The sequence below is a fragment of the Ambystoma mexicanum genome, chromosome 3q (assembly GCF_040938575.1).
Source record: "Ambystoma mexicanum isolate Mex_15411 chromosome 3q, UKY_AmexF1_1, whole genome shotgun sequence".
Lineage (NCBI taxonomy): Eukaryota > Metazoa > Chordata > Amphibia > Caudata > Ambystomatidae > Ambystoma > Ambystoma mexicanum.
In genome coordinates this window covers 1,255,698,393-1,255,713,891 of record NC_090926.1, presented here as the reverse complement: position 1 = coordinate 1,255,713,891, position 15,499 = coordinate 1,255,698,393, and the positions used below count along the sequence as shown (strand labels likewise).

Below are 15,499 nucleotides of genomic sequence, written 5' to 3'. Positions count from 1 at the left end.
GTCGACAGCTGCAACGAGGTAGCCCAGGAGACAGCTGTTCAGTCCATTGGGTGGTCCAGGGACACTTTTGAAGACTCTGCAGACACGGACCTTGAGCAGGGGTCATGACTGGTTGCTCCCGCCAGTCCAGGGGTTGAAGTACTGATGAGGGTATTGAGATTAGGACGGCAGAGCAGGCTTCACCAGTACTTGACTGGAGGCAATGCTGCTCAGCTGCAAGTCTCTGTGTCTTCAGCATGTTGCACTTCTTCATAGTGGTGTTGGCTCCAAAGATGATTTGTCGAATGACTGTGGGAGTCCTCCTTTTATCTAGAATTTGGACTGCAGTCGCCACCAGGTCCACTAGTGGTAAGGATCTGCACCATTCAAACTGGCAGGGACTATCTAATCCTGGACAGGCACTGGCGAAAGATTCTGCCCAACAACACACACTCAGTCACATTGATGTGGACTGGGGCCAGATAATCCCAGCCCCCACATCCGGCCACACATGCAAACTGCCACATTGCCTAGGAAAGCAGAGGCTTTGCCCAGGAAATGGCTTTCCATACATCGCTTTCCAGACCCAAGAGGGCTTGAAGAAGGCCAAAAGACTGGGGAAAATCTTGTGGCACGGACATTTTAGAATATAGGATACCCTCTATGGCATTATGCCGTAAAATGCAAAAGTGCACAAGTAAAAAGTCAAAAACACGGGAGGAAAGTATCCGATGATGCCAGTCAATCCTGAATATTTTGCACTTGTAACCATAAAGTATCATAACTGTACTTCACTTTAAGGTAATGTGTGCAGCATTAGAAATGCAACACATCCAGTGAGGGAGACACAGTCCTAGTAAACATGAGTACAAGTTAAGTAATGCCGAGGGTTTTACTTGCCTCCAAAAAGTCAGGTCAGTAGTCACAAAATAGCCTGAAGAAAAGGGTGCCACATAGAAGTCCAAGGGAGGGAAGCAGCAAAAAAGAAAAGCTTTCCTAACATCCTCCATCCTAGAAAAGTTGGATGAAATCCGGTTTAAGATGCTTGACATCTCTGCCGATACTTCAGCAATGACAGATCAAGGGTCCGCCACACTTGTGGAAGTTTGCTGAGGCACATATTCAACCCACAGTTGCATGTCTGCTAGCTCAATTCCGGCCCCTGCGAGAAAGACTCCTCCCTTCCAGCACTGATGGACTTTACCTTTGGATGTCAAAGCCTCGGTGCGAGCCACCATGGCTCTGTGTGATGAGTACTTGACCTTGTCAAATGAGTTTAGGAAACCCTTTCTATGGGGAGTGGAGGGAGGAATCGAGAGCCAGCCATAACCATGGGGGAGAATCCTGTACATGGGGGCACAAATTACTATTCAGCCCCTTTTTGTGTTAGCATGCATCTTTGCAGATACTTCTCTCCAGCCTTCCTTCTGGGTGCGTTTACTGCCCAGTGTTTTCTCTCTTACAGACACTGCCAAGAAAATGTAGAAAAACCCAAGATCAACGAGACATCTGAAGTATCAACTGAATGAAATGCAAAGATGGCCTCAGCTCTGTGGGGTCCCAATCATCACTGCAGCGTTGTGGAGGAGAGCGATACCGGCTGCAGCCATGCACCACCAAGAGCGGAACCCTATTGAGCATGACCAGCAGTCTGCCATCAATCCACACCTGTAAACAGCAGACTAAATGAATGTACTGAGACCGTCTCAGGAAGCAGATAACAAATTGCAACAGTTCTTCCATGACGCCAAGCAAAAGCAGGCCTGTGTGCAGAAAGTGGCCAGGGTTTAGCCTGCATTTTAAAGATTTTCCTCTCGCATAAATGCCCTGGTAGGAAAAGAAAGGGGCAGATTGGTTAGGGAAGAACGGCCAGTAGTCACAGAAATATTTAGTCAGGGTACAGGAAGTGCGAGTGTATCAGGTGAGGTCAGAGGTGGATGGCCACTAAGGCCGCCAGGAGGAAGGGGGAGTGGCGGTTTGTGGAGTAGCTGAGTCATTGGCTTAAGAGTGATACTGGTTCTGCAGTGTGAGTATGTGTGATTGTGAGACAACGGAGTAAAGAGAGGGTAGTACAAGTAGTGAATGTGAAGGGGTGACACTGGGTGAAAGAAGGGTGCTTGGGTGATGGTGTGGGATAGCAGTGGTAGGAGTGGTAGTTGGCTGAGTAACAGCAGTAGTAGTAGTAGTGGTGGTGGGAGGAGATACAACTACTATTTATTTAAGAAATTAGTACAATTTGACAGATCATTGAATCAACCTCCCACAACTCCTGCACTCCAGCATGCACATTTCCCCTCTCATCTCCGACCACCCCCTCAGATGACCAAAAAACAATGCCATCTCAAACCTACTTGCTCTTCTGATCTCTTCATCCCAGCCTCCATCATTGAACAATTGATGGGCCCGGCACTCCATGCACTATTTTGCATCGGAAGGGTCATTTTCCGACTCGTTCAATACTGGTCTCGTGCGACTTCTTTTGGAAAAAACAACCCTAGACCCAGTCAATTTGGCCAACTGTCGGCCCATTGCAAACCTCCAATTTATTGGCAAAAAAAGTGAGAAAATAGCCGCTACACAACTACTCGCAAGAATCATGTGCACCTCCTAAACAACTATCAGTTGGGGTTCTGTCCTAAGTGTAGCATCGAGACAGCCTCCATCCAGGTGGTGGGTGATGACCTTCTAATCACAGCTGAGGTTGACTCGTACCTCCTTGACTTCTCTGCTGCATTTGACGCAGTTAACCACTGTATTCTCCTTGCCGTCAGGATGGGATTCTCTGGCACTGTCCTGAATTGGTTTACGTCCTACCTCTCGGGTAAACGGGCAGTCCAGAAGGAAATGTTGCATTCTAGCCAACTCAGTTTCCTGCGGAGTCCCCAAAGGCGCCTCTCACTGATCCTTTTTAACCTTTACATGGAGTCCACCACATGCACAATACTCCTTTCTACATGAGAATGAAAATTCCACAGGACATCAGTAGTCTCCATGATTATCTAGCCATCATCGGGGCCTGGATGTCAGCTGACGGCCTCAAACTTGGCCCAGCGAAGACTGTAGTGGACTTCATCGCCCCCCCAAAACCCCTCACCCCCCAGTCCCAACCCCACTAAACAGCGTGTCCAGCACGGGGACAGTGATATTTGGTAAGGATTATTTAATCCGCAAAATCCTTAGGCTTCACCGTTGACGGCATCCTGTTCTTCAAGAAACACATAGCCAAAAAGACCCAAACAACCTGGCTCCAAGTCTCCACTCTTCGCAAAATCCAACTGTTCATCCCGCTGCAGGACTTCCCGACTGTAGTACAGGCCCTTGTGGTCTTGCACATCAAATGGGGAAAATGTCCTCCTGACAGGGCCCGCTACTCACTTGGCTCGCCTAAAAGTAGTCCACCACGCTGGAACATGTCTTATTACAGGTGCAAATCACCCCTGGCCTAAGCGATCACATTGGTTTCCTCTCCAGCTTGGGATACTGTTCAAGACTAAGTATCTACACAACAGTAATGAGTAGTACACCAGTGAACCTGGCAGCTAAGATTGGCATATCTGTTGGCACACACTCCTTTCACAGCAAGTCGACCAACCGTCGCGAATCACATCTAGTATGCAAAGGGAGAATCCGCTAACAATCCTCCTTGTCAGCACCCTCTAGAACGATATCCCGGTATTGACTCTGAATGCCCCCACAGTTCTCCAAATTTCTCAAAATGTTGCTTTTTCAACTGCACCCTGACCATGGACTAATCCCAATGGATGCACAGAACGCAACTACTGCAAGCCCAAACGCCTACTAATCAATCCTGGTACATCGCTGCACTGATCTTGAGCCATGCCTGCGCTGTAAACAATAAAATAAAAGTAGGTGGGAGAAGGAGCAGTACGGGGAGTAGGAGGAGTGTTCACTGCAAAGGTAAGAGGAAAGAGAGAGAAGTGAAGCGATGAGGAATATGTGGCAGGAGCCTTCAGTCGAAAGAGCATGACCAAGGGTAAAAAGTTCATCTGTGGGACAGAACATTGGTTTTTGGAGTTAGGAGAAACGGAAGTAATAAAAGGAGAAAGCAATCGGAAGTGTGATTGAAACAAGCTGAATCCCACAGTCGTTCAAGGCTTTATACCAACGGCCATTGGAACACTAACCCTTGGTGAGAGTAGGGAACGTTAGGAAGTCCCTGAGGGAATTAAACAGCCTGCATTTAGGGAGCCATCATTAGTCCAAGGAAGATGTTGGACAGTAGGGGTTAACATTCGATAGTACTTACTGGGGTTACGGATGCCTGGGTTTAGGGAGGCGTGTTGGGCCAAGACGAGGGAGAAGGGGATGGCTCTAGGCCTCAATGAGATCTAAATAAGGATCCTTGAACTGACTCAGAGGGTTTTATGATATGATATGATAGGTTATTTATAACGTGCTTAATACCCAAAGTTTTCTAAGCGCAGCCCCGGGGATCGAACCTGTGGTGCTCTGTGTCTTGCTTCAAAGGCAAGCACTTTGCCCCTGAGCTATCCTTTGGAGACATCTGTGCCATCCGCTACCAGCTGGTGTTTGCCTTTCCCTGGAATATGCTCCGGTTTCCCAGAATCTGTATTTCTTAAAGATGGAACAGATCTTTCATGAGGGGGAACTCAATTCCTTATGGTCTTGATCTCCTTGAATCTGGTGAGGCGGAGGACTTCCCTGAAAACATTCATTATGGAGGAAGAGAGCCAGGCTGAACTGTCCTAAATGATGGAAATGGGTTAGACACCTCAAAGCTTGACTGTATGCAGGCGTCATCCTATGGCAAATATTGCACCTCTTACTATTGGCTAATTGCCAAAGATGTGCACCATCTAGGACTGTCTGCACCCTTGAAGTCAATGATCCACTTTGACCTGACTTGCATTCTATGGGAACCCAGAATTGAGGCTTGCACCATCAAAGTCAGATGAATTTCCTTCTTTGCTCCAGACGTGAGTTTGCGAGTAAAAAGTGTAATGCTATTGGCTGCAAAATGTTTGCTTCGGACACGCTGGCTTCGAGGGCTGTCATCGCCAACTGTGCACTGGCCAAGTACACTCACACCCTGTGGTTGGATGTCTCTGAAGCCACAGATAATCTACTGATTCAAGAGATGAAGGATGGGTTCAACTCTTTGGTGGGGGATGGAAGGGAGAGTAGTGCGTCAAGCCCTGCATTTGGCCTGGACGCAGCGATCGGAGTGTGTTTTCCACAGACTTTGCTCTGGTTGAAGAATTCAGGATTAACCTGCAAAGTTCAAGCTAAGCTTCTAGACATTCCACCTGTTAACTACCTGTTTCAGGCCAAAAAACGATGTATACTTGGGGAGGTTCATGGCCTCCATGGCTATGACAAAGTTCTTGGATCCATCCCCCCCTCTTCTGCCCACCCATGTAGGTGCTATGTGCACTCTGTGGAAAAAATAGGCCCTGCAGCTTTTTCTACACCACAGTAGAGGTGGACAGGGGGGTTGGTGTTGCCTTCTCCAACGTCCCTTCAGTAAACCCTAGTCCAAATCCCCTTTAATTTGGACATTGCCCATTCCAAACCTGTGCAGGAAGGCCGGGGTAGTGGAGATTGTATCTGTTCATCAAGGAGTGGCAGCCCACTGCCTCAGACACTTGGGTTTTACAGGTCTCATTTTAGGGAAACTATCTCCCTTTCACCATCACTCTCCCAATCATTCACCTTTACATTCTTCTCCCATGCCGGAGTACCCTTGAGTTGGTGCCTGATTCCGAGGTAGGTAAGGGCTCTTGCTCGCTGCAATTTATGGTGCAGAAGGAGGACTTGGACCGAAGTCCCTTCATGGATCTACAGTTGTTTCAACTGCACAAGTTCAAGATGGTCACCTTAGCCCAGATCCTCCAGGTCCTCTGTTTGCAGGACTGGCTGGTGTCACTGGACCCTCAGGACGCCTTGTGGTGATTCATCCAATGCACAGGATGTACCTGAAGTTACCAGGTCTTTCCTCGGCCCTGTGAGTCTTCAGTAAGCTACATGTCTCATAGGGAGTGAGTTCACGTGTCCCCCTTACTGAACGATTGTCTCATTCAAGCCCCTGACTGAGATTTAGTGACTTGGTACGTGCACCACACCTGTCCTCTATTGCACGGTTTGATCTCCTCCCTTAACTTCAAGAAGTCACATCTTTCACAATCCCTCCAGTTCATTGGGGCAGTTCTGTACACTAGCTCGGTGCAGACCTTTCCTTGTAAAGCGTATCAATCATCATTGGGGTGGAAGGATAGCTCGGGGGGGCAACGAGTTTGTCTTGTAACCAAGACAACACAGCACAACACAGGTTCACGCCCCAATCATGTGCTTAGAAACCACTCGTTTAAGTGCGTTTAGAAAAGAACAATTATTATTATAATTCTTATACAGATGGTGAATGTCTTCCAGTCTCTGGTTCCAGCCTTTGCTTTTTATGCCTTCTGGGCCTCATGGTTTCATGTGTCCTGATGGTGCCAGAGGCCCAATTGCAAATTCATTTTCTCTAGTGGCTACTTTGGTGTCAGTCATAAATTTAAAGGTTCCACGTTTGATCTGCTCTGTCTGACAAGGTATCGCAGAACCTCCTGTGGTGGACCCTGCCGGAAAACGTGCTGAGGGGAGAGAGTAGGCCCCTGCTAACCATACTGATGTCTCTCTGAAAGCGTGCAGAGCTCACCTAGGTCGGATGATGAGTGGGATATGGTCCCCAGTGGTCCCCAGTAGAGGTCTGGGAGCACAGCAGTCTGCTGGAACTATGACCCTGCTGGCTTTCCTGTCCTATTTTCGTAATGTCTCCTAATTTGTATTGACAACACATTGGCCGTGCAGTACCTCAAAATGCAAGGTGTAGTGGGGTCACTGCCTCCTTGTAGCGAAGTGATTAAGTTGTAGTTCTCTGCCTGAGAACATATCTGTCGATTGTCCATCTTGCAGGAAAAAAGAAATGCATCTGCACTGAGATGACAGATTTCTGCATCTCATGTCTGGTCAAGAGCATTACATTTTGACGTCTTCGCCTCCAGTCTCAACGGGAGGTGCAAGTTGTCTGCTCTCGAGGGATGCATTGTTGGTCGAATGGACCTGCAAATTACTCTATGCGTCGCGTCCACCTCTCCCCGATTCCTGTAAATGCGCTGATTCTCAGGAAACAGCAGAATTTTAGGTCCACCATGATGGTTTGCCTGCCATGATTTTGTTTACCCTGAAATGAGCCTTGAGGACATGATATCCATAGCTTCTGGACCTCACAGCGAGAGTGGATCTACTGTCCAATATGGAGGGGCTGGGGCATGCACAGTTGCCCAACCCAGCCTTAGCAGCCGCATCCTTCATGATTAGCTGCTGTAAGGCTTGTGTGTATCGGGACCGATTTGACTGTCCTTCGTGGTCTGTAGTGGTTAAATCGTTAGAATTTGGAAAATTGTAAATTGGTCTGCAGTTACATTTGAGCCTTTACTTTTGTGTTCTTTAAGATTGAAACAATGACACAAAACAGGTTGTAATCTGTTTTTGTCAGGATTAAGGTGAAACACCTGCATGATCTGAGGTGATTGATCTAGAAATTATAAGTCATATCTGAAGTCCTCCTGGCTAACCATATACGTGCAAAGAAATGTTCCCAAATCTGGCCAACAAAAGTGTTCTTAAATCTCTAACAATGTCTAGCCCTAGCATTCGACAACACCACACAAGGGTCTTCACTGGGAAATCCTTTCACAGCATACTCACAACGTTGACATCTCTGCTGCCTCTTCCTCTGCCAATTGACTTCTACAGTCTATTCTCATAACACATCATTCCTTGTATCTGTAAAAAAAAGCATTTCCACTCCCCCTCAGTCTGGGTCCTATTCAGGCAGATGATATTTTAACTGTTCCTGCCTTTGATCTCTCTTCCTTTTGGATTCCTTCTGCTCAGGGTTCTTTCGGCAGCACAGAGTCCTCGGGTCTACCGTCTCCCTTCATGCGTCTGCGTAGTACCTTGCTCGCTGGATTTTCCTCCCAGCCACCACTGTTCTTGGCAATGTGGCCTCTGTTTTGTGTCTGACAACATTTCTGCGACAACAGTAGCAGTAGGGAGGCTACTTCGGCCCAGGTAGTGTTCTTTCTGTGTATTCAGGAAACTGGGTATAGCACTTTTGCTTGCTCCTAGCGCATATTTTAATCATGGGCGATGGGTATGTTCATAAGCTACCCAAGGTTTGGTCTTCCCATGGGTTGAATTGTCTCCAGTCATCTGATTTGCTCTTTCTAAATAGGATTATTAATTCGGTCGTATTACTATTATTACTCTCTCTGTATTCTGCACTAGACAGATTTATTCTGTTATCTCCATTTACCTGTTCCAAGGCTTTACCTATGTGCTGGTACCTCTGTCGGGCCTACGGATCCCCAGCCACATGGACTCGTTGGGTGAGCTTCAGCAGTGTGGCTGCCCAACTGCGTAGTTGGCCGGTGGTTTCAGATCCTTCTGCCCTAGGGATGCATGGGTATGTGGACTTGCTTGAACGCTTGTGGTTCTGCTGGAACTCTACCCCTCAGTCTCCACTAGTAGCAAAGGTTTCTTAGATATGCAGTCCCTTTCAGTGCGTGAGAAGTCTGTGTCCCTAAAGGGTTCATGTTGATCCTGCTTCTCCGAGGGGGATGCACACCAGTAACTGCATGGTCATCTCTTACCTGAGGCTCGAACTCACCATAGTGCCCTGAATGAGTTTCCTGGTTGCAATTACTTAAGCTGGTGGGAAATGGGAGTCCCCTGGCTTAACAGACAAAGCTTGGGGGTCCTTCTCCTGCCTAGTTTAATTTTATTTTTTATTTGTATCGCGCAAAACCGCCTGTAGGCATCGCAGCACTGTTAGAGGTAGGTAGGTTTGCTTAGTTACAGAGGTACATGCATACAGCATGAATACTGACAGTAATACAAGATGATAGTGGGCACATGTTAGTCAAACAGCCAGGTTTTAAGGGCTTTAAGGAATGTAAAGTGGGACGGGTTAGCTCTTCGGGTATGTGGCAAGGAGTTCCATTGCCCGGCAGCAATAAAAGGGAAGCTGGCTCATTTCACTCTGGGACTACGAGGTGGTGGGAGTACAGTGTTCTGGTAGGTCTGGACAAGCCTGCTCTGACTACTTTCTGGGATAGGTGGGTGGGGGCTGTGTGGGTGATGCACTTGTAAGTGATAGCAAGAGTTTTAAATAGAACACGTTCTTTGATGGGCAGCCAGTGGGCTTCCCGTCTTGCTGCAGAGATGTGGTCTCTTTTGGGGATGCTGAAGGCTGCTTGGAGTGCGTTGTTCTGGATTATTTGTAGTTTCAATATGTTTTTTGACGGGGTTCCAGTGAAAAGGACATTGCAGAAGTCCAATCTTTAGCCTATTAGCGCTCTGGCAATAGAGAGGCAGTTCTCGGTGGACAGGAATGGTTTGGCTGCGTTAAGCAATGTAGTGGTGTAGGCTGCCACGGAGGCGATAGCGTTGACTTGATGTGACAGAGTTTGGCGTTTAGGTAGACGCCTAAGGTTTTTACGGAGGTTGAAACGGGGATCTGTATGTTAATTGTGAAATGTGTGTATTTTTAGTGTTTCCAGGGGCCCTACCAGGAGGATTCCGGTTTTGTCCCCATTGAGGCAGAGTCAATTGGCTGCAATCCAGGCCGGAATGGTGGAATAGACTGTGTTAGAGACTTGGCATCTGCTTCATAGTTACCAGAGAGGGGGAGGAGGACTTTGGTGTCATCAGCGTAGTTGGTGTGAGCTATGCTGATGGTGTCCAAGATGTCAAATAGTGGCCTGGTGAACATGTTATAGAGAGTAGGAGAGATAAAGGATCCCTGCAGGACCCCACAATGGATGGTGGCACAGGCCACACAGGCTTGATCTGAGAACACATTCATGGCTCTTCCATCAAGGAATGAGGTGATCCATGCCGTAGCTTTAGTTGAGAAGTGAGCTGAGGTGGCGAGATGACGGCAGAGTGTTTTATGTTCCACTAAGTCAAATGCAGCTGATGAGTTCAGGAGGAGGAATAGTGCTGGCTTGCCTGCGTCCTTCATTTCCTCCAGCTGTTTTTTTAAATCGAGCAAAGCCGATTCTGTGGCATGACCAGGGTAAAAGCCAGATTGACGTAGACCAAGGATGTGATTGGAATCAAGGAAGTGTTGGAACCTGTAGGTTTGCTGCTTGCCCAGAATTTCTAGAAGGAAGGGGGCTATCCTGGCCCTGTAGTTGTTGTGAAATGTGGGGTCAAGTGAAGGTATTTTTTTAGAAGAGGACGTACCCAGTCTTCCTTAAGGCATGGGTAAATAAGTCCTCCTGCAAAGGAGGCGTTTATAAAGGCAGTGAGCAACGTCACCAAAGTGGCTGCACATTCCTTGATGATAGTGGCAGGGCAATCCTCACCTTTGCAATTTGATGGTTTAAGATTTTTCAGAAGGGTGAGAACTTCGGATTCAGTGACATCCTTGAAGGAGAAGGGGGGGATGTCCTGGCAGGAGGTGTTCATGGTGACTGCGGCTGAGTGGTGGGGTGTGATCAGGACATTCTGGGTGGTTAAGATTCTGTTGTGTAGTAAGTCTAGTTTGCTCAGCATAGCAGTTTTGTAATTGCAACCAGCAAAATCACATTCAGGGTGATGTGGCGAGTTAAAGGGACTCCCCATCATCTTAGGAGAGGAGTGAGATGGCCATCATCTTTTCTCGAAAGAGAAGGCGATGCCACAGTTTATGCTAACATTACTGCCCAAGGTCTCTCAGATTTCTATCTTCCCAAAAAGATACATTTCCCATTATCATCCTTTTAAGACATTTAACTATTGGGTCTTTTGGACGTGGGTCTTCAAGAAGGATGACCAGTTCTTTCAAGGTTATGCTGGTGTCCATGCTATGGGGATTCTGCCCAGGTGGATTGTCCTTTGTATCTCATCGTGCCATGATCTGGCTGGCATAGAGGGTCTTCAGGGTCATTCAGCTAGAGGTGTGGGGCTACTTCTGTTCCCCAGAGTGGTGTCCCTGTGCTGGACATCAGTCAAGCGACTACATGGGCTTGTCTATCACTCCCTATTGCAAAAGGGAATACCCTGCCTATCTAAAGGAAGTAAATGTGCTCATCAAATGTCAGGAAGTCCAAAGTAAATATGTCCTCCATCCAAACTAACCCTATCTGACCCTACCACTAAATAGAACTTCTTGGATAGTCTTTTTATATGTAGGTTTCCTTTTTGGCACATATAATTCTCAGAATTCTCCTTTTAGAATCTCTTATCAAGTCGTGCAGTTCTTCAGAAAGACCCTTGGGGTATCTTGTTTTCGGTTGACCTAGCTTTGGAGTAATTTTACTTCGCGTAGTTCCTCACACTCTTGTTATTACATATATGTTCTTCCCAGTCTCTTTGCTCAGGCTTTACTGACTTGCCTTGATCCCCTCTTAGGCTTACTTTGTCACTGTTTCTCTTTCTGAGGCTGTCTGCTCTTTTATCTTGTTCATTGGTGAGCTTTTTCTCACCTTTCTCCCAATGTTTCTGGGTTGTACTTTCTACAGCCTTCAACTCTGCAAATATACGGTGGTTGCCCTTCCTCCCAGGGTTTTAGTTTCCAGTCTCTGTTGGCTCCCGCCTACTTAGATTACATCTCTTGTATACATCGGTTTAAACTACTTTCTTTGATGTCTCTTTCTTCAAGTGACATCGGTCTTCCCCGACCAGATTGTTTACTTGCTCTCTCTGGTTTTTACAGTTCCAATCATTCAACTTTATACTTTAATTCTCGTCCTTAGGACTGGGGCGTGTTTCTTCATGCACATAATTCCATAGTTTAAGCTTTCTGCTATTCCTGCTTCCACCGGTACCTTTTGTTGTGCCTGGAAGGGCTTCAGGGCTCTGCTCACGCTAGGGTACTTCTCGGTTCTCGTTCTCGGTTCATCGTCTAGCGACTGCCTTCCACAGATGCGCTCAGGCTTCCTTCTCAGTAGTCTTCTGCGCTGTTCCTCGGGTGTTCTGCGCCCCAATCTGCAAGCGTGGTGACGCCACTACTAGATACCTCTGTTCCCTCTCGTACTACTTCCTTTGCTGTTGCATATGCTGGGCTTCTGGCGTATCCCACTGTATTTCTCTTGCTCTATGAAAGTCGTGGGCTCCGCGACCTGGTTTGACTCCACCTTCACACGGCGTGATGTCAGGGGGCTTCCCCTGCGCCTAGCACTCTTGACTTGTTGCAGTTAAATGCACATCTCTGGTTAAAGATACATCTTCCTTTTTTCTTCCATATGTTTCTTTTACCATTATCTTCAGCCAAACGTACATTTGCCGCACTAATCTACATAGAGGATAGACCCATATGCAGCTACGGTGGTTTATAGTCATAATGTCGAAAAAAAAATGTCAAACAATAATGTCGACATCCTATACATATAATGTAAAAAGTCATTTCTTAGAAAAAAAAGTCGACAAAAAAATGTCAATTAGAACTATCAACACCTCACCCAACACCCCCCTGCCATCCCCCCACACCCCCCCACACCCCCTCCACCACCCTCTCACCCCTCATACTCAACACATTCTAATTATATATTTATTTATTTTTTCAATAATTAAAAATAGTATCATTTACTATGGGGGGTCCCCCCCAACCCCCCCTCACCCAACACCCCCCTGCCACCCCCCCACACCCCCCACCACCCTCTCACCCCTCATACTCAACACATTCTAATTATATATGTATTATTTATTTATTCACTAAATAAATAAACAAAAAGAGTATCATTTACTATGGGGGGGTCCCCCAACCCCCCCTCACCCAACACCCCCCCACACCCCCCCACCACCCTCTCACCCCTCATTCTCAACACATAGTAATTATATATTTATTTATACAATAAATAGAAAATTTCGAAAAAATATCGAAAAAATGTCGACATTATTTTTTCGACATTTATTTTTCGAAATTTTGACTGTCGACATTTTTACTGTCGAAATTATGACTGCCCACCGCTACGGTAGTTGACTTAGGGAGTTCCTCACAGGAACTGGAGTCCTTGTACTCAAAGTGGGAGTCTCTCCCGGTGAGGATCCAGCCTCTACCACTAGGGAGAATTTTGTGGAGCAGGCTCACCTCCCTAGTCTCTCGGAGGGTTTTCTCCCCCTTGGGAAGAAGCGACGAATACCTGTGATTCATCACATAAATCCTTCAGAGTTTATTGGCATCAGTGGTGGTTTCTTGTTACCCTCTCTCCATGTCTCTGTACTGCTCTGAGAGGCTGTCCAAAATGGTGAATCTGCAGGAGAAGGTATCCAATTACCTCTTGGTAATGTTCTTTGAGATGGATTCCTCCCACAGATTTCTCATCGGATTGTTTGTGTTAATCTTGCTTGCAAGGGAGAAAGTGCAGTTTGGCTGGCTCCCTAGATACTTCCCCTGATGTCACGGAAGGATTATAGTGGGCCCCATGGCGCAGAGCGGAACTGTCACAGCTCCCTTCCCCCACCCCACTGGTGGCTGAAAAGTTTCTGGACATCTGGAGCTGAGCCAAGATGTACCCAAGATGAAGAATCTTTGGGAAGGAGGACTAATCAATCCAAAAGACCATTACTGAGGGGTAAGTAATTTGTTCATCGCATTACTCTGGCCACTAAGGAACCAGAGCTCATTGCACTGCACCTGCAGTTGGAGTTGTCAGGTTGAGGCTTTGTCAGAGGTGAGGAAAGTAAATATTAGTCGCCAGAGAGCTTTATGGTGCCTGAGGAAGCTACGCCGACTGTCCCCAAAAGGGATTTTAAGAGAAGTTTATTAAGTTATTTCTATCTATCCCAGGAGCTGGATTGCTGTGTCTGAACCTAGCACTTCTGTTCACTAAAGTACCAGGGGGAAAAAGACCTGTGTCTAGCTTTATCTATCCTCAGTGCCTTGCCACTCTGAAGATTCCTATGGTGTGCACCGTCGATGCAACAAACAAGCTCCAGGCTGTGCTGATTTGCTATTCTTAACGCCAGCCGTCTGTGTGCAGTGACTCTGTCTTTACTAACCTGCACAGTGCCACTAACATAAGTACAGCTGTCTAATAGTTTTAACCATCACTTGATTAATTTGTGATTGTTTAACCCAACTTCTTTGTTCCAAAAAAGTGCAGGATTGAATACCCTTTGCCCCAGGTATTCAGCTCTACAATGGCCTTTCTTTGTTACCTAGGCTTACCCATTTGTGCCGTTTGACTGGGTTTGTGGCTTAATCATTTTCCTTTGGACAGTGGGGCTTTTCACTGGCTGGTATATCTAATCTGCCTGTCCCATTACCAGGATCAGATATGATCTAGCATTTGACGCCTCAGAAAACCCAGGTATGGTTGTTATTGCTACAAATGTCTTCAACTGGGGAGCAGTGTCTTGGGAGTGGATGGTTCTGTTGGAGATGCTACAGAGATTTTCCTCCTTTCTGACGCAGACAAACCTACAGGCGGCTATCCTATAATGACCTGAGTGAAACCCAGGACAAACCCATGCAGGCAACGAACAGCCTGTGTTGTAGAACTGCATTCAGCGCAGCTTGTACATTCACCACGTTCAAGAAATAGTTGCATATTCATCAGCATTGGGTGTGATTTCATTCTGATCAAGGAGGTAATTGTCAAACCTTGCACGCTCACTGCCTTCTGCTCTGGGGCCACTATTGGGCTCCTGCACAACCCACTTTGGAAAATTGAGAATTGCCGGTCATTTTGTAGTCTATTTATGAACTGGGTCTAGAATGAGACGTGAACACCAGGCATGAAATACATAGAAGATTAAAATGGGGGATCCAAGAAGAAAATGGTGACAAAGGCAGAAGAGGAAATCTCTTAAGAGTCACGACTTAAAAGATTGGGGGATTTAACATAGATTAGGGGGCGAACAATGACTGAAACTGCACTTCTTATGCCCCAAAGGTGTCCTTTGTGTAATGTGCAGATCACTTCCGGGCCAGTATTCAATTAGACCTAAATATCTGTCCGGTTAGCAAACAATCTCTCTTCCGCTCCCTTGCATCCTTCCCCACCTAGCACCCTTTTACTGCTCTTGTAGAGCTTTACCTTATTTCATTGTCCCTGTTTTCAACTCTCAGTAGCTTGCCTTTGCAAATCCTCATCCATGTCCACACTGCCAAGCTTCGCGTGTTGGCCGCCAGACTTTGGTGTCTGTAGCAGGTCTGTCTCGTCTGTATATGTTCTTTGTTTTTAAATATGCAAAAATGTGCACAATTCAATCAAAAACATGTTTGTTCCATTTTGTGGGTGACCAGCTGTAATTCTACCCTGTTCTAAGAGCTATGCTCTAGGCTGACCTTGCCTTTTGTTCCTGCATCTGCCGACCCCCAACCCAAAGGCATGGGCTAAAAAGCATCAAACGGTCTTCATGTCTTGTCCCTAGCATGACATTCATCCTGTGATTGTCCCTTTTACTTTTCTCCATCGCCCAGTCTAGTTAGTATATTGCCACCTCCACAATTCCCCCCTCCGTTCCCTAACTTCGCTCTGCACTAAGGTGCACATCTGCAGTC

At 46.8% G+C, this 15,499-nt stretch overlaps 1 protein-coding gene across 3 annotated transcripts in view; it reads left to right on the top strand.

Annotated features, from left to right (window-relative positions):
• Positions 1-15,499, top strand: part of DNM2 (dynamin 2) — a 1,516,513-nt gene that overhangs the window by 1,021,534 nt on the left and 479,480 nt on the right. The window lies entirely within an intron of this gene.